Below are 11,901 nucleotides of genomic sequence, written 5' to 3' on the forward strand. Positions count from 1 at the left end.
AGGGTCATTGGCAAGTAGGTTGTGTGTGTTGATGAGTGCCATAGGATATGATGGCTCAACTCTTATCATTAATGGTTCATTCTGCTCTTTTATCAACAATCATTTCATTTCTGTTGCCCTCAATTCTTCATGGTTCATCCATGAGGCCATGGCCATTAATTGCAGACCCCCTAGCTTGGCATTGGGGTCCTGTTAGCACCTAAATCTGCCCTAAGCTGAAGGAAGGCAAAATTCAGGGTAACCAAAAACCACGCTCAGTCTGGTAGCTAGCCCTACCAGAACATGAGAGGGCTCTCTTCGAGTCACGCTCAGTGAATAGAAAAGCAAAAAACGGTCTGAGATGACTTACAATGAAATATTGATCTTAGGCTAGTAAGTGAATATGGATACAATAAACAATTTTTATGAATGACCGAGCTTCTGGGATGGTATGGGACCAACGGTCAACAAAGAACAGAGAATTTCATACCAAGGCACAGATTACTTCGTGAGGCAAGGCAAGCGGAAAGTGTAGCAATTTAGTTTGGAATAACGCGGAATGGAGAGATTACTGATGAGTGTGAAAAGGGCATAGGAACATGAATCCTTTTCAACAAAAGAAGAACACTGAACATGAAATTTTCCCATAGGCAGAGCAATAAAATTGAATTCTACCTAATCTCACTCAAAAAATTTCACTGGAAATGAACATGAATTGAATTATGAAACATAACGAAATACATATGAAAACAAAAGAGACACATTTGCTACACTCACAACCACAAGAATCTCATGAAACAGAACCACTTCCTTTCATTAATTCTCTGTCAAAAATAGACAGTGAAGAAACAGAGTTTCTTTCCCACATTCTCCTAGAAGTTACAAACTAACCGACCCTTTGCAAATAGCTTACATACAATATATAGAATGTCCCATGAAGAGATAGAACGCCCAAGGGTTGGGGAGTTACTCAAATCATTACAAAATGGAGATGAAGAGCCAACCATCAACTACAGGTGCAGCGCTACAAACATGACATTTGGCTTGGGTGACCGTTTGCCTTCCTTCGCCACTTGGATAGAAGTCCATCTGGAAAGAAAATGCTTTAAATGTTGCCTTTGGTGCCAAAAAACCGAAGTGTAGGTGAGCGGGACCACTTGGAGAAGTCGCAAATTGAAATTTCGCGAAACGGAAGCAAATTTGGCAATTTTTCCTCTGTGCGCCGCGCCATTTTCTCTGTGCGTCGCGCCATTTTCTCTGTGCGCCGCGCTACTTTGGGGCCTATTTTGGGGCACTTTCAGGTGTCCAAAATGTGCCCAAGTGGGCTTTTTGGAAAGCTTGTCCTATCTAATTTCTAACCCAACTGGAATTTCTGAATTTGGTGCTCATTTTCCCCTCCAAATCTTCATTCTCCCAAGACTGCTTCCTGTGTGTCAAAAAAGGAGCAGAGAGGCCATTTTTCGGGTGCTTTTGACCTCCTAGAGACTCAGATCTTGCCCAAATTTCTTGTCTAGGCACAATTAGTCATGATTTTCCATGCTAATCCAAAAATGCAAACCATTCCTCATTTGGAGCTCTATATTTTTAGCGTCGCACCAGTGGCGCGACACACAGTGAGAAAAACCCTGTGTTTTGCCCAAAAATTTGTCATGTGACCAAAAATTCCCCAAATTTCTTGAAATTTTGGCTGGAGGTTCTCTATGGGGTGTTATGATGGGCCAAGGAAGCCTCAGCCAATATTCGAAGCCAATATTTCTCTTTTGCCTCTTTTTCTTTTCTTGTTGCTTTCCTCAATTTCGCCTTCAAGCTCCTTATCCGGGCCCTTGCACTCATATTTCGTGTCCTGTAATGATAAGCCATGTATCTCAGCAAGGAAAGGTCCTAATCGGCCTTGTCCAGTAGCCTCTCCAATTGCATGTTCAAACTCTCGAGATGGGCCTCCCGACCCCCATTGATCTCTTTCTCCAATGATGTGAGCTCAACTCTTCTCCTTTGAGCAGCTTGGCGATGCTCACTAATGTTTTGCAACTCCATAATCACTCGCTGGTCCTCAAGCTGCTTGTTTCTCTGCTCCAGGTACTTCATGTTCCACTTGGCCCTCTCCAAGTGAAGGGATAAGGCCTCAATCACTAATTGCTGCTCCTGGATGATCTCTGTAAGCTCTGCATTTGTTGGTTCTCTATCTGTCTCATCATCATGGAGGAGAACGAATTCGGTCTCTCGTTCACCTGATGGCCCTTCCTCCTGCACTGGATCCTTACCTCTGCCCTGCTTATGTGATGCTGATGTTGGAAGTGAGGCCCCTTCCACCTCGGGTGGAGATAACACTCGCTTTGCCGCTGTAACAAAAGTCTACTGCCTCTCTGATAGGTGATGACTACTGGCATAGTAGCAGTCTCATGGCGCTCATACTGATGTGATGGACCACCTATCTCATGCTCTGCCTCTGATACTACCTGTGGAGCGCTAAAGAAGTCACGGGAGATGAAGTCCTCCCAAGCAATACCCTGCAATCCCAACTGATGATCCACCAAAATCCAGATAAGAACAAAGTGACATTGTTGAGTTGTTGCTGAGCGGTCTTATGCTGCATGAAATTTTTCATCCGCTCTATGTTCCCGCAAATGAAAAATGGGAGGTTCATCATCCACACGCTGGTAAAGTGCATGAACAACATGATGTGATAGGCATATAGTCGAGAAAACCTCCCCTCACAACTGAAGTACTTCATGATCAATTTTATGAGCGGAGCATACTCATCTCTCAAAAATATGAATGGGAAAAATCTCATGAGCTGACTCAAACAACTGGCCTTAATGTAAGGCTCATAATGATGCCTCTCCACCTTTCTCTTCTTATTCCACTGTTCTCCAACATTTTGTATGCCTGTTTCCACTTATATGGCTTCGGGTGTCAATGTGAAAGTGACCCCAGCCAAGATAGATTGACCTCCATGTAGGTGAAGCGCAAAAAGACGGGCCAACTCATGGTGAACTCTGACATTTGCCACCCTTTGAAAAAATTCAAAACATGCTAGGTGCTAGAAACATGACATAGCAAGAGGGCATGCCTACAACTCAGTGAGGTTTTTGGATTCATCTCTAACATGTTTGCCACTCCGGTGATGTCTCCTGGGGGCCTGTTCTCCTGAAGCTGTATCACTGTGGGTCTCCACCTCATACTCTGATGAAACCTCGGATGCCATGACTACTGTTTATAAACTGAATTTAGGCTGCCCTTTTGATGATGGTGAAAGCTAGGTTGTTTTGATAATCTGCCACCAAGGGGACAATGAAACAAGGGAATATTAGGAGGGGAATAATATAATGGGAACAGGGGTTATAGGGAGAATTTTGTTTAGGGACATGTAGGGGGTTTGGGTATTTTTGATAGGGTAGGGTTTGGGTTTTTGGCAAGGTAGGGTTTTAGGGTTTGTATTGAGTAATAGGAGGAGGGGTAAGGGAATATGAGTTTGGTAGTGTTAGGGTAGTGATATTAGAGAAAATGGCATAGGGGAATAAGGAACAGGGGTAGGGTAGGAAAAATAAGCCATGGCAGCAATAACACTGTTACACAACCCTAGCAAGATGGTTTCTTGGTGTCTTTTTATGGTTGCTTTAAGAGTTTTGTTTCATTTCAACCATGTGCATAAAAACCACCATATCTTTATCCAATTTGATGAACAAGTGAGTTTGACAGCCTACCTTGCAATTAGAGGGGCTTCACCAAAGATTTGAGGGAGTTTTGGCATGTTCTAGGCGCTTTGTCTCTGTGTGCCACCCGCAAAGCCCAATGCGCCACGTGCCGTGTGTGCACAGCGCTGTTTAGAAATTAACACTGCGGGCGGGATCTGTGTGCGCCGCGCCCCTGCCTGTGTGCGCCGCGCACCCTGAAATTTCCTCCAACTGCTCCAAATCGCGCGATTTCACACTCCACGACCTTGCAATGCTTCTCTAAGCTCTTTGATTGCACAATGACTTGGATTTATGATGGAAACTTGTTTATATAGGCTTGGAGGTCATGTTTTAAATTTTCTTTTTCAAAAAACCCACTTTCTAATGTCCTGTTTGGCACCTTCTTCACTGATTTTAATATAACCCTGATTTTCACTTTTTCTCTGAATTTTGGGCTCAAACGATGAAAGTTTCGACACTTTTTGTGGGGAATGCATGACAGAGCATTTGGCCACGAAAACCATGACTTCACCTGAAGAAATCAACTGAAGACTCTTTTTGAAAATTTTGTCATCAATAGCACTTTTTGACTTTTCTTCAAAACAAAGTTTTGAAGAACAGTCGAAGTTTATCAATATGATGATGAAACACTGCGGATCATTACTTTGCAAGGTCATCACTCTGGCCTGCATGGCTTTACTAGACATATTAAAGACCAAATTGTTTAATTCCTAGACCAAATGACCGAAAATGACCTTTGTCCGTTAAAGGACTAGACCTTGACTGTTATGAACTTTTTTTATTATTTGACACAAAGACATAAGCCAGCAAGAGCCAGACACGAGGGGAGATGACTAGCATGACCTTCTCCATCAGATCATGGCATGCCCCTAGCAGAATGCAGCTGAGTGAATGGAGCGGTACACCTAAAAATGAAATGCATAAAGAGTTTTGATCTCTGACGGAGGACTGACCTGACCGACTCTAACAGGTCCCACATATTCATGTCTATGAGGGCCATGTTGTATAGGTAGAACTCTGCCATATTTGCTTTATCCTCTGAGGTGCTTTGGTCACACAAATCCATGAACTACCTGTAGTCTTGAAAAGGCATGATGCCTCTTTGTGCCAAAGTTTTTATTTGGAATTGGAGCCATTGATCCTTCAGATAGAGGCCATAAGACTTAGCTGGTGTTCTACATTGTAATGCTTCCATGGATAAGCTGGCCATGTATGCCAAATAAGTCTCTTTCTCCAGCGGCTGCCTCCTTAGTATTTCATTCTCATTCTCAAGGTGGATTCTTGTGATGGCTTCTCTATCTCTAAGAGCACTCAATTCTTCGCCCATTTCCTTAAATTTGTTTTCCATGTGGCCAATATCCTCAACTTCTTTGGACTTGGCTATCTGCATCCACCTATGTGTTCTCACTCTCTCTTTCTCCAATTCAAAAGATAGTGGAATTGCAAATTTCTGTGGGATTATCTTGCCTCCCTAAAGTAGATTGTAATAGGAGGCATGACTAGGCTGGGGGTCAGGTTCTTGTAGCTCTTGTGCTTCCTCTTTCATCTCGCACTGTCCTCCTACCTTTTTCTCAATATTTTGGGTCTCCTGTAGTTGGGACAGTGTCTCCTGTAGCACTGTTTCAGCTTTCTATAGGTCTGGTTTGGGGTCCTATAGAACTGCCTTTCCCTTCCATGTATAAGATCTTGGAGTCCCCCTTTCATAGGTTATAGGTGTCTTGGAAGGAGATTCTTTCACCTTGGAAGATGGTGAATCTTCAACGGTAATGGGAATCTTTGAGGAGGGCTGACGTTTACTTGTTTTAATTCTTGTACTCTTCCTTGCCATGAAATACATGGACGTTTTTCTTTTCCTCTTCTACTTTTGCTTGACCGTGTACTGAGGGCAGTGAAGGTAGCTACTACTTCTCTTTCCAAAGTTTCAGGCAACTCTTCTCCTTGCTCTGCCTTCTCTTCCTCCTTTTCTCCCTCTTTTGTCTCTTTTTTGTCTCTTCAACTTTTCCCTCATCCATTTCTTTTCTTTCCTCCTTCCTTTCTTGCTCTGATATGTCACCACTGGCTTCATCTTCTCCTCCTTTCTATTCTTCCTCCTCACTAATAGCAGGACTGACATCATAGGTTAATGCCTTTATGTCATCCTCAGCTGTCATATTTCGAAAAACTTCCCATGCTATAGGGAGTGTAAGTGTATGGAGGGTTTCTTCTACTAGGATTTTGATTAGGCCATGGTGAGCTAGCTGCTACGAATTTTTTGCATGTACCTTGGTGTTGCAGTCAATGAGGGACTGAAGGAGAAAGTAAGGGATTCTGAGCTTTTGAGGTGTTGTGGTATCCATGCCATATCTCAAGTCATGGAGGATTCTGAAATGGTATCCATAGACAATGATGTGTCTCCCCCCACAAGGAATTTATTTGATTATTTGGTAGCTAACCTCATCCCAGGGATATGGTATACTATCCCTCCTAATTCCATTTTTGTCTTCAACAAGTGTTTCATTATCTTGGAAAAAATTCTTCTTGGCAACCTGGACAATTGGTTTCTCATCTTTACTCCAAGGCAGCCCAAGAGGAAGGGTAGTGATGCTACTGATGAATTCAGGGGTTATTTCAATGGAGAGGCCTTTAATGGTTACAGTAACATGAGTTCTTGTGTGAGGGACCAGAGAGAGAGAAAATTCTTGAGCAAGTTCATCATTAAACCCTCTAAATTTCTCAAAGAAATTCATCTAGTTTTCCCTTATGAATATATCCACCACTTGAGGATGTGCATGGAGCCTAGTGGAGTTAGTGGGACCCTTTCTCATAAACCCCCCTATCATACTTCCTGTACTTCTTTTGAAAACGAAATATGGAGGTGGAGACAACGACTTCCTAGTGAAATAGAAAAACAGAGGAGACTGTAAAAAAAATTTAAACAGAAATCCTTTTTATGTATTTCTACCCTCCTAAAGACTTATTTCATCCTTAAAATTGAGACTAACTCTTTCTCATTTCAATATTCAACAGAGAGAATTCATGAACTATACCTCTTTAGAGTGAAATCCATGCCAAAAAACGTGTTTTCTTCCTTCAAAATGACTCACTGCCCCTCCCGTAGGAGCCCATTGTCCCTCCTATAGATTTCCTATAGGTGCTCTTGTAGAAAACACCGAGAGGAAGAATATGGAGGAAATTGATGGAGGATGGTGGTTACAAGGCTGTGGGGGCACAAGAAGACTATTGTGTGGCTGAGTTACGAGGAGAAAATGAAGAAAAGGTGGTGAGAATGCGCAGGGAGGAGTGCTCATTACCCTTTATGGATATTTTCGGTTATGAGTGTTGAGTTGGCAAGGTGTACATTGCCCGAATTAGGATTGTTGGTCCCCACCTACTTGGTCATCATGGCCCCTCCTCATAATCATCCCTCATTATTGCATCGGAGTTAACTCTTCCTCCCACTACCTATCCTTGGCATCTTATGCTTGAGTTGATTGTGCGCACGTGTGGGTGACATCTCGGTGAAGTGGAGTCAACTACATGAAGGTGGCCAAGTTAACTGGCCACCTTTCAATTTCAACCATCTCGTTGCCTTCGTATGATTTCTAATTACACAAATGCAGATAGAGGAGTGATTTAGTTACTTACCTGTGATCCAAGTGTATTTGTTGTGAGGTGTTGTGGCTTTCTCTGTTGCATGCCTTCATTTTCCTTCATGCATGTTGTCTCTGCTTGCTTATGTGTGTGTTGTGCTTTTGCAGGTTCCTCCCTTACTGGAGCTAAGCTTCATGTGCCTTTTCAACCTACAGATGTGCACTCTTTTGCTATTTTTGTTGGATTTCTATGGGATCAACTGCTACAGGAATTCTTACAGGAGCTCCTGTACCTACTTCTCCCCTTGAAACTTCAACTTTTTCCTATGTTTGGAGCTCAAGAATGATGCCAGAGGTATAGATAAATATGGAGGGATAGTAGGTAAGCTTCAAGTAAGGTTAATGGTGCCTTTTCCTCTTTTTTGTTTTTTTCCCAGAACTAAAAACGGGTTTTCTGTGGTTTTTTTCTTAGACAGGGGAAAAAATAATGATGCTTGGAGTCTGATGCAGGCTTGGAAATGATGGCAAGGAGGCTTGAAGATGGTAAGAGGGATTATAGGTTCCTAATGAAGCTATTCTTGTCCCTGAAATTGCCTTCTGTAGACACTGTTGGCTCTCTGTAATTCCTACAGGAGCCTCTTGTAGAAAACACAGAGCCTCCTATAGAAAACATAGTTTTGAAAGAAAAGGTACAGTGGGGTGAAAGAGATGCCAAAAATGATGGAGGAAGGTGTGGAAGAGATGAGATGGATGCTGGTGTGAATGTCAAGGTCCCCTTGGCACCTTCTTCTACTCCCTGTAGTTCTCCTGCAAACCTGCAATGCAATAAAAATTCATATTTTATTCTCTCTTTTTTTTTTTAAACAACTAGGGCGCCTCAAAGAGGTTTTCACCCTAATTGCCTGCCCTAGGCACCCCCAAGGGAGGTTTTCACCCAGGGATCTTATTCCTTCTTTTTTTCTCTTTTTTTCCTTTTGACATCACTGGGCCACCTCAGGAGAGGTTTTCAACCCAATGATGGGACCCAAGCACCTCATGGTGGTTTTCACTTGAGTCCTCATTTTTCCTTTTTCTTCACTGAGTGGGTGAAGTGGGAGCTAGGACATGCTCCACTACCATCACTATTTTATTCAAATCTTCAATAAACTCTCACTTGGAGAGGGGTTTCTTGTAGAATTTCAACCGATTTCCATTGACAAGCATGGGGATGGCTTCATCATCAATGGTTCTGATCAGAACTGAACCATTGTCATTGCATTTCTCCACAGTGTAGGGTCCCAGCCATCTTGTCCTCAGCTTGCCTTTGAAATCCTTGTATCCTGAATCATAGAGTAGTGCTCAATCTCCCTATTGGAATTGCTTCTCTCTGATATTTTTGTCATGCCATATCTTTCTCTGAAGCTGAACTACCTCTGTATGGAGAAGGGCTTGCAATCTATATTCATCCAATCCATTGAGCTAAAGTAATCTCTCCTTCTGTGCATGGCTGAGGTCTAGATCCAACTGAGCTTCCATCCTTAGGGTATTGAATTCAAACTCTATTGACAGCAAATCCTTCTTCCCATAGGCTAGTTCATAGGGTGTGAACCCGGTGGTGGTCTTCCATGTTGTGTTGTAGGCCTAAGTGGCGTCAACTAATCTGTCCGCCCAGTCTTTTCTGCTACTGCTCACTACCTTAATTAGGATCCCTTCCAATGCTCTGTTATTGACTTCCACTTGCCCATTAGCTTGTGGATGGTAAGGGGTGGAAGTCCTGTGCTTGATCTTATGATGTGTGAGCAGGTCTTCAATCAAGCTGGAAGTGAATTGACTGCCCTGGTCTGTGACCAACTCTCTTGGATACTCGAACTTGTAGAATATGTTTTTCCTCAAAAACTCAGCTACCTTTTCCTCTGTCGCTGCTTTGATTGCTTTTGTCTCCGCCCACTTTGTCAGGTAGTTAGTGCACACAATGATGTACTACTTTTTCTTTGAAGGGGGGTTGATAGGCCCCACAAAGTCCATGCCCCACTTCTCAAATGGCTCAAAGTTCACCTGAGGTTGCATGGGAATTTCATCCTTTGGAGTGGGTTTCCCCATCCTCTGATACTGATCACATTGGCTCGTGTATCTCCTCACATCCTGATGAATAGTGGGCCAGTAGTAGCCTGCTTGAAATATCTTGAAGGCGGTTCTTTTTGCTACAAAATGACCTCCACAAGGCCCGTCATGACAGGTCAGGAGGATGTCAAAGACTTCCTCCTCCCTGACACATCTTATCAAGATCTGATCTGGGCCAAGTTTGAAGAGATTGCCTCCAATCCAGGTGAAAGGGGCACTTTTCCTTACTATCTTTCTCTTCTCTTTTGAGGATAGGTGTGGTGGGAATTGTGCTAAAACCAAGTAGTTTTCTATATCAGTAAACCATGGAGAGAGTACTGATATAGCAAATAGGTGTTCATCTGGCATTTGGTCATCCACCATTGCTTCTTCACCTGCAGTAAAATTTACTCTAGACAAAAAGTCAGCAACAACATTTTCTTTACCAGGATTATCAATAATGGTCAAATCAAATTGCTGCAGTAAAAGCAACCATCTAATAATGTGAGCATTTACATCTGTTTTGTTCATTAAATATCTAATTGCAACATGATCAGTGTGAACAAAGGTTTGATAGCCTGTGATATAATGTCTGAATTTGTTTAAGGAATGCACGACAGCTAGGAGTTCCTTCTTGGTCACTGTATAATTTAGCTCTGCCTTTGACAAGTTTTTGCTTATAAAGTATATGGCATAAGGTAACTTTCCATCAATTTGTCCTAAGGCTGCTCCTATCACTTCGTTCAAGGCATCTGTGTGAATGTGAAAGGGTAGGGACCAGTTTGGGCCTCTGAGAATTGGGACAGTCACTAGCTTGCTCTTCAAGGTATCTAAGGCTTCTTGACAGTTTTTTGACCATATGAACTCAACATCTTTACCTAGGAGGCCAAACAAAGGAGAGGTTATCTTGCTGAAGTCTTTAATGAATCTCCTGTAATATACATCTAAGCCTAGGAAACTTCTGACATCTCTCACCTTTTGAGGAGGTGGGAACCTTTGGATGATGGCAATTTTGTTGGGGTCCACCTGCAGTCCTTGTTGAGATATTGCATGACCTAACACAGTCCCTTTGGTCATCAAAAAATCACATTTTTCTAGACTGAGGGACAAGTTCATCTCACTACACTTATCTAGAACTCTTAATATGTTAGATAAAGCTTCCTAAAATTCAGAGCCATAAGGAGTAAAGTCATCCATGTATATTTCTACCGCATCATGAACTAGTTCAGAAAATATACTCAATACTGCTCTTTGGAAAGTGGCTGGAGTGTTGCACAAACCAAAAGGAAGGACCCAGTATGCAAAGGTACCCCAAGGACAAGTGAAAGTGGTCTTATCTTGGTCTTTTGGGCTAATTTGAATCTGATTGTACCCGCTAAACCCATCTAGCAAAGAGAAAAACTTTTTCCCTGCCAGACCGTCTAACACTTGATCTATGAAAGGTAAAGGAAAATGGTCTTTTTTAATGGCTTTTTCAATTCCTCATAGTCGACATAGATTCTCCACTTACCATTTTTCTTTGGCACTAGCACCAAAGGAGAGACCCATTCACTGTCAGAGATGGGATAGATGAATCTTACATCAAGCAATTTCTGCAATTCTTCCTTAAAAATATCTTTAAGTGCTGGATTCATCCTCATTTGAGGTTGCCTAACTGGTTTGAAATCTTCCTTGATGTATATATGATGAGTACATACTGAAGGGTGCACTCCCTTCATCTCCTTATAACTCTAGGCGAAGGCATCTAGATGTTTTCTCAGTAGGCTGCATAGCTCCTTCTCCTGGGAAGTAGATAGGGATGGATTGATTTTCAATGTTCTTTCTAGGCCGAACTCTATATTTTTGACATGGAGAGAAGTAGGGTCGGCCACACAGAGATCAGTTGAGGGGTTGTTTTGGGTTTCTCTTACTATGTCTTCTAATGGTGATACACTGGGAGGTGGATTCTGAATCAAATTTTCAATCATATCATCCTCATCTTGCGGTTTTCCCCCCATGGCGATTTCTAATGCAAAAAGTGGTGCAGAATAAACTTCATCCTCATCCTCCTCCTCCAACCAGAGAGGTAGATCATGTTCTAGCAAGGGTTGGGCAGGAGGATATAGGGTTAACTGCTTGGACATGTGCCCATTCTTTATGGTCATGTTCCCAGCTCAACAGTTGATGTAGGCATCGGTTGTAGCCAACTAGGGTCTTCCCAAGATGAGAGGATACCTAGTGACCTTTGCCTTTCTGGAGAACTAAGAAATCAGCAGGGTACTCCCAAGAATCAATGGATACCATCGCATCTTCCACAATCCCCTCAGGGGTCACTGTGGAGCGATCTATTAGCTGCATCACTGTCATGGTCTTCCTCAAGGAGCCTTGGAGGTTTAAGTTTGAGCATTGTGTCATTTTTCATCACATTAATGGAAGCTCCCAGATCAATCAAGGTATGTGGGACCATTGTGCCATTGATGTGGACATCAACTATTGGGCTTCCAGGATCCAAATATTTTGGACAGATTATCTGCCCCAACATCAGGTCAGACAGTTGTCTTACGACATTGATGGTTGGGGCATCTCTCTTGTGCCTTCTT

This window comes from Pinus tabuliformis, chromosome 2_2, assembly GCF_031772625.1.
Source record: "Pinus tabuliformis cultivar Carrire ecotype Pingquan chromosome 2_2, CPIR1, whole genome shotgun sequence".
Classification (NCBI taxonomy): Eukaryota; Viridiplantae; Streptophyta; class Pinopsida; order Pinales; family Pinaceae; genus Pinus; species Pinus tabuliformis.